Consider the following 8,865-nt stretch of genomic DNA (forward strand, 5'->3'; position numbering starts at 1 on the left):
AGTTTTCCTGACTCAGTAGGTCTGACGTCCAAAAATTTGCATTTCACAGCCATCAAGTTCCCAGGTGATGCTGATACTGCTGGCTGGTATACATGCTTTTAGCCGTTGTCCTCAAACGTGGTCCACGGATTAGAAGCGTCAGCATCACATGTAATAAGCTCATTAGAAATGCAGAACCTCAGGCCCTACCCCAGCCCTGTTGAATCCAAACCCCCAGTGTAACAGGGACCCCAGGTGATAATCTGTGCTCTTCAAGTTTTAAGAAGAGCTGTTTTAGAAGATTACAGGTGAAAATGCATAGAAAAGTGATCGTTGCTTTTTGTCATTATCAGTCAAGATTACACAGCTATAATTGAATCTTGATTTTAGCCATGGACTGACCTCAAAGCTCATGCATTAACATCAGGCTGAAAGACAAAACCTTGGAACAGAGTTGACTGCTTTTCCAGTAACAATGATTCATCAATCAAAATAATCAATTTTATTTAACTGGGCAGAGGAGGAGCTTCAGGATTCTGGCTCCTAGTCACGAATGATTCTTTTACTATTCAGAAGAGAGTAAATTTATTATAAGTATTAAAATATGTGATAAAGAGAAGCAGTAACTGGGAAAACTAGTTTAGGGGATGCCCTGATCTATTTCTTTTTTCCTGTTACTCCTTGTCCCGATAGGGAACCTGGGTCTCTCCAAGTTTCAGAAATGTAATCGCTCCACTTTTCCATTTCCCCTCATTTCCTTAGTATTATCTTTCCTTAGAAGATCTTGGTCTGGAAATTCTACACAGGTCTCACTTCCTAAGTTTAGCCTTCATTTCCTGATTTCTCTCACTTGGTATGATCTATCCCTCCTTTAAATCCCCATAAGCTGTTTATTTTAACTGTCATATCCCCTTTATAATTCTCACTTTAGAATTTGAATACAGTGCTTATCTATTTCTCCTACTGGAGATGATATTTTCCCTGAGGGCTCATGCTTTATTCATTTTTAGCATTCCTTGCAGTACCTAGCACAGTACATGTTATTGGGACACAATAAATATTGAATAGTCCTTCTTTTATCGGTTGGTAGGCAGAAATCTCAGGCAGATGAGTAAGGAGCTTCATTTCTATCCATAGAACATATGAAAAAATATATTATGAATCTTTCACGGGTATTTGCTGTAATTAACTCCTCATTTCCACTTATTTTTAGACTGAATTTTTGACTTAGATTGTGCATAAAAGGAAATAAACTATCAGCAGTGAATGTCTTAAATGTCAGCAGCATATCTGATGTGTTGAAAATCTTTAAGAAATGATTTTCCGTATAAAAAGTCACATGAAATACACTATTAAAGAACACTGCTGAAACGTATACATTCCAGTACATTTGAATTCAGAATAGTAAGAAATACTACATTCCTTTTTTAAAGAGATTGAAATGAATCTAATGCAGGGCTATTTATTTACATAATTATACATTCTAGCTTATATAGTATTTTCCTAGAAATTGAAATGAGTTTGAAATATTCCTCAGACTGGTCATCGATATCGAGAGGATATGACCACCAGCTGACCGTCGAGCAGGACCTGGGGACTCCTTACCCCCTCCCCTGTCCTTGAAATGTACATTTCACCCACTGCTCCCGCATCATAAGCCACTTCAAAGAAGCAGCCTTGAGAAAATAATGTTATTAAGACCATCTGGACTGTATATATGCCTGAACCCTATTAAGGCCTCTTTACAAACGTTTAAGAGTCTTGCTGGTGGGTGCAGAGATCTACTCCTTTTGCGGGCACCCAAAATAAGCCTCATGTGTAAGTTCCTTTACTTATTAAAACTGTCCACCTACCAATTTGGAGTGGTTTTCCTGATTCTTCGGTCTCTCCTTGTTCTTTGGGTATGGAGGCCATATTCTAATTTCACCTGGGGAACTCCTGAGGCTGTGAACTAGCATTAAGGTCTCTTCCATAGGTCATTTCTATGGACAGATGGAAAAACTAAAATGCAAAAATTAAGTAACTCAGCAAAGGTCACTCAAGTTAGTGGAGCAGCAAAGCATTCTAACATCCATTATAAATAACCATTTAGCACAGATTGGCTGTGAACTGAATATAGTTCAGGGACACGATTATACTTTGATATTTCTTAGCAAAATGTTATTCAAAGTTATTCACATCAGGGTAATATGAATGAAAATTGATGATAGCAGTTTTCACTGTATGCGGAAGAAGTGATTAATGAGTGCTTTATAATAAGAATATTGTATTTAATAGAATAAATCATCTTGAATTTTTTTTAGGTACAGCATTGACTATATTTATTTAATGAAAATAGTGGTGCTACGTAAGGATAAAGTTACTGCCAAATTATCATGTAATAGAATAAAACTTTAATTTTCTCCACCTAAATCATGTCTCACAGATGAAATGGCTTTTTAAAAATATCACCTGGTAGGTCTTCCAGATTTCCCTTATTAAGAAAGGCTTTATTCTCATCTTTAAATTTGAATATATTTAATACAATGGTCTCCCCTTATCCTGAGAGGATATGGTCCAAGACCTCCAGTGAATCCCGAAAACCATGGATAGTACTCTGTAATACTATGTTTTCTTCCTATACATACATACAATAAATTAGACTCAGAGATTGACAACAATAAAAATAAAATAGAACAATAATAACAACATATTGTAATAAAAGTAATGTGAATACGGTCTCTCTCTCCTTTTCAAAATATCTTACTGTGTAAATTTAATGCCTTTTCCTTCTTAACTAAGTACTTATTAAGCACTATGGCCATAACTGTTGCTGTTCAAGGTGTGACAGTAAAACTAGCATAAATTTCTTTTCCTTCTTCACAATTTCACGGAGAGAAGATTCCTTCTTACTGTAGATCTTAGCAACATCAGCGCATGAATTTTTTTATTTCATTAAGTCAAGAACGTTCACCTTTGCACTTAAAGGAAGCACTCTCTGGCTTCTCTTTGGCATACACAAATTGCCAGCATCACTACTCTCGTGCTTTGGGGCCATTAGTAAGTGAAGTAAGGATTACTTGAACACAGAACACTAAGATACCCTAGAGTTTGATCTGATAACCCACATAGTTACTAAGTGACCAACAGGCTGACCGAACCGGACAAAGGGATGATTCACCGCCTGGGCAGGGTGACTCGAGATTTCATCCCTCTGTTGGGAGTGAAGCACAATTTAAAACTTATTAATTGGTTATTTCTTGAATTATCCATTAAACATTTTGGACCACAGTTGAGCAAGGGTAACTGAAACCTCAAAGGGAAACTGCAGACAAGAGGGGGTTACTGTACATGAAAATCTTAATCTTTGTTGCAGATAGAAGACTTTGACTTATTTGTTATACATTCCTCCCTAGGCAAATAAACAAAATCATAATTAAATGAGTAATGGTTTAGTTTCCTTCAGTTAATAAAATGTCCTTTAACTGATAAAATTACAATTTTATCAGTAAGTTTGATTTTCATAGGTTTGCATATTTTCCTTAAAATAGATTTCGAACACCTCATTAATGTCTGACTCCACGTGTGTTTGATGAAATTTTCAAATAGCCAAGTAATTATGTGAAACATGTTATTTTTAAATCAGTCCTTTGGGATGATATTAGAACTTGAAATCTGCTGCTTAACAACTTCCTATACTTATATACATGGTCAGTATTTTATAATTATGCATTCAAAATTTGCTAAGTCACTATCTGTTGCTTAAATTATTTATTTTATTTCTTCAGTGAAACACATGGGAGTGAATTGTGTTGGTGGAAGACAAAGAGACATATATTCTGCTTTTACATCTTCTAGTAGAAGTTTGTATAGTTACGTGCACAAACTCATTATTTTCTTAAAATATGTTGTATATCATCGTGGGAAGGTGACTGTATCAAAATTGGGAAAAATATTGAGATAAACAAAATGTTCAATATCTTCAGAGGGTTTACAGTGTAGTAAGAATATATGTCAATTAATTATTATAGAGAAAAGTTACTAAAATTCTATGAAAGTCCAGAAGAAGACACATTTTTAAGACATCTTGTTGAACCAATAAACAAATGAACTAACAGCTTTAGCAAATTTTCTCACTATTCCCTGAATTGAAATATAGCACTTTGAAAAACTGCACAAATTCTTTCAATCCCTGGGGAAGCATCTAAAAAATACTGTCATGATTATCAAGGACAAAAATAAGCATTGTAGAATAGCTACTTTACATTTATGTCATGAAACATGGTCTCAAACCCTCAGTGACACTGTCATTTGGTTGGGAAGGTAGTACAATACATAAAAAATAAAAATAAGAAGTTTTATGTGACAAGATCTGAACGTTTGGCATATTCCAATAACTGTGGCAGAAATGAAAGAAAAAGGCTGGCTCAGGAAAAGCCTCACGGAATAGGTGGTGTGACTACACTTTGAGGAGGGCACAGATGACTCAGAGATCAGCTCTGCCATTGTAGCCTGAATGCAGCCATAGACAATATGTAAACAAATGGATGTGGATATGCTCCCAAGAACTTTACTTACGAACACCAGATTTCCTATTTTCACATATCATGAAATACTCTTCTTTTGCCTTTTTTAAAGTTAAAAAATGTAAAAATCATTCCTAACTCACAGGCCATATATATTTGGCCCATGGGCCATAGTATGCCAGCCTTTGCTTTAAAGAAAACATTTCAGAAAACCTGTGCGAGAAAGCTCATAGAATTGTTGTTTGTAACAACAACAAAAAACTGGACACAGCTCAAAAGTCCATTGAAGTAGACTGACAAAATAAACTGTGGTTTATTCATTCAATGGAATACTAACAGCAGTGACAAGAAAGAGTCACAGCTATATAGATAAACAAAATCTCAAAAACAGGTCAGTGAAAAAGCAAGTCGTGAAAAAAATACATATACCAAGAATCTATTACACAGGGTTCAAAAAGAGACAGTACCAAACAATATAAACTTAAGAGATACATGCATTCTGTAATGAAAGTAAGGGAACAATTAACACAAAACTCAGTATATTTATGATCTCTGGGTGAGAAGAAAAAAAAAAGGTGATCAAAGATGGACCCACAGAAAGCTCTAAAGATATTGGGGGAAAAATATATTGGTAATAGTCTAAGTCTTAAGAAAAGTGGTAGGTACATGGATTTTACTCATTGGTGATATGGTTCATAATTTTTACAAAGAGAAATAAAAAATCACAAAACCAATTATGTCAACAACTTGCATAAAAACCCCTGACACTCCTCCATCGCCTACAGGATTAAGGTGAAATTCCTTGTATATATATACATATATACTGTTTGAAACATTTTAGATTTTAAATGTTTCATTGAATACTGATTACGGTTCCTTCATTTCCTGGAAGACCCTCTGCTGGTGTTCTAAATTCTGCAATGCAGTTTAGAAATCCCCTCTCCTGGAGTGCTTACCATACACAAGGTCCTGGGTTCAATCCCCAGTACCTCTGTTTTAAATAAATAAATAAATAAACCTAATTACCTCCCCCACAAAAAATAAAAAATAAAATAAAATTTAAAAGTGAAATAAAATAAAGAAATCCCCTCTCCTGGAATATCTAAAATTTTAGTGAATCTTTCCATAGATATTTTATTTTCTTCGTGTTTAAAAAAGACAAACATTAAAAAAAATCTGATACTCTGAACCTGCCACACCCATACATCTTTGTCCTCAATCTCGTGACCATGTTACTTATTCTTAAAATTAGTTCCCCTTTCCTTAACTTACCAGGCCCTTTTGTGTATGCTGTGGATGTGGGTGTTATGTCTTTTAGCTAGAATTCACTTTCATTCTTTTCCATCTGGTCTGGCAGCAAGGCCCTTACCTTTTCTATTATACCAGGATATAGAGATAATGTTTTAGCCACCACCTATCTTCAGTTCCTGGCATGGGGTTTAGCTCATAGTTAGTGCTCAACTAACATATCCTGAATATTAGGTGAGAAATGGAATAGAATGGTAACTTCTCTAGAATATTTCAGTTTTCTTTTTGTCAATTATTTTTCAGTGCTGTCAATGAAATGAATATACAAAATAACGCTAAACAATGAAGTTAATTTTTTAAGCACACATTCTAGAGTTTACCTATTGAAACAAATATCCTAGAAAGTCCCACTCCAGTGGTTATGTACTTTATCAAATGCTACAGCTGGTAAGAGTACTTTTTAAATTGTGGTAAAATACACATACATACAATTTAGCACCTCAACCATTTTTAAGTGTACAGTTCAGTAGTAAGACTATTCATTCACATTGTTGGGCAGCCCATCTCCAGAACTTTTTCATCGTGCAGAACTGAAGCTCTGTACCTATTAAGCCGCAGTTCATCATTTCTCCCCCATCCCAGGCCCTGGCAAGTACCATTCTACTTTCTGTCTCTAGACACCGCACATAAGAATCGTGCATAATTGTCTTTTTATGGCTGGCTTACTTCATTTAGCATAATGTTCTCAAGATTCATCCATGTTGTAGTATGTGTCAAAGTTTCCTACCTTTTTAAGGCTGAATAATATGACATTGGATTTATATACATTTGTTTATCCTTTCATCTGTTGAATGCTTGAGTGGCTTTCCTCTTCTGGCTATTGTGACTAGTGCTGCTATGAATATGAATGTCTCTTGGACACTCTGCTTTCAATATTGTATGTATATATATATGTGTGTATATATATCCAGAAGTGGAATTATTGGATCATATGGACATTCTATTTAAAATTTTTTTAGGAACTGACATAGTGTTTTCCATAGTGGCTGCACCATTTTACATTCCCACCAACAGTGCATAAGGGTTTCTGGTTTTTCTGTTTGTTTGTTTTTTTAATATATATGGTAGGCATCCTAATGGGGATGAGGTGATATCTCATTGAGGTTTGGACTGGCATTTCATAAACTGGTCAAAAATATTTTTGAAACAAGTTTTAACGTTAACTTTAGAGCTACTCAAGTAAGTAAATTCCATAATTGTGGGTGCACAAAACGCTCTCCTTTGTTTTTGTCCCTTTGTCAATGCTCTACTCAGATTATCTCTCAATGTATCACCTAAAAGATTGAATTAGGCTGACAGTTATCAACACCCCCAACAGAGTAGCTTGAGCTAGTAAGAGGTAGTATTTTTTTCTCATGATACTGGAAATATGCAATCTGGAGCTATCTGACAATTCAAAGCTGCCGAATCTTTTGTGACTTTTTGTTCTGCCCTCTTTATTTGTGTGGATTTTAACCTCATCATCGATGACTCCTATGCTCCTGGCATCATTTATATTTTCTTGGCAGGAGGAAGAGGAAAGAGAAAGGATAAAAGGCAAAATCTGGATGCCAACTGAACTGGCTAAATTTAATAAACTTTCGCAGAAGGCCTAGCAAATGACTTCCTCTGACCTCTCATTAACTAGTTCTCTGCCACCTGGCCGCCCCTTGGTCTGGGAAATGCTTGGCACATTTTCCCTATTTCTTCCAACAAAATTGGGATTCTGTTACTAAAAATCAGAAAGTCATGTGTATTGTGTAGACAACTGGCTCTGTTTGCTGTATCATGTATCCCTTCTATTTTCAGTGTTTCATTCTGAGGAAAGGAATTAGCCTGGAAAACAGGGAGAGTTAGATTCTAGAAGCCAAAGGACAGCTTGTAAGGCAGCAGTAGGAAAAGGACTAATGCACTGTCTACCATAAGTAAGTATCTTTCAGCCTAACGTAAGTACCGTAATGTGGGTTTAATTGGTTGCAGAATCACTCGAAAGTCAAATGGCAGTAAGTCAGGATACGCCTTTATTTTAAAAATACCATAATTCAAAAATTACAAAAATATCAAAATTTAGTGTTGATTATTATCTTGAATCTGTTATATTTGCAGCTGCAAGTGCTAAAAAGTCTAAAATTAGTTCTATCAAGTATCATGAGCCAAGAAAACTTACGTCATTTGTGTTATTTTGGCTTAAAAATCCTCCTGACCCAGCAACTGATCTTGATATAATCAAACAACAATTTGTTTCATTTCAAAACCAAAATTTGATTATTCTTGCCCAGCTAATGGAAGATCAGAGACATTCACTCTCCCCATCTGATCTGAATGCATAATTCGGCTCTAGAATTAGAAAGGAGGATTCTGGAATATAAAGAAACATAGAGGCATTTCAAGTAGCACATCAAATAGAGAATTTATTTTTTGTGTATATTGTGTCAGATGGAGATACTGAGAGGGCAGAGAGACGGAGAGAAAGTGAGAGGAGGTTTTACAATGTAAAACCTGATAAACCTTTTTATTTATTTTCATTATGCTTCCATTATACTTTGGGTTCCACTGCCTTTTCTTCCCATCTCTTCCTCTTTTCATCTTCCTTCCACTGTTAATCTGATATCATTCATTTTTAATTTAGTGTGAATGCATTTCCGAACGTAAGCTAGAGTTGCCAGAGTGCTATCTGGGAAAGCTGTCTGGTCTGTTCAGAGGTCATTCACTGCTCCTACTGACAGCTACACTGGAAGAAAAGGGACCTGGACATGACCTGAGAGGATACAGGTTACTCTGCTTTACAAGGTCCCTGCTTTACCCATCCTTGGTTTCTACACTCTTTCCCCTGTAGTTCAGGGATGATGTGAGAGCGTCACATCGACACCTTCAGCTCAGCATCCTGCTTTCTCTTCCCCGACTGTGTGAGCTCTCAGTAGAATAGCACTTTGGTCTTTTGCCCCAGAGTTTTTTGTTTGTTTGTTTGTTTGTTTGTTTTTGAATAATTTGACATCCAGAATACATGGGGCTGGAGCTTCTAAAGATAGGTGGAATGCATAAGAATGTAATTCTCAGAAATAGCTCAAAGGGGACTAGACAATAGGTAAATATG

Source organism: Vicugna pacos, chromosome 14 (assembly GCF_048564905.1).
Source record: "Vicugna pacos chromosome 14, VicPac4, whole genome shotgun sequence".
Classification (NCBI taxonomy): domain Eukaryota; kingdom Metazoa; phylum Chordata; class Mammalia; order Artiodactyla; family Camelidae; genus Vicugna; species Vicugna pacos.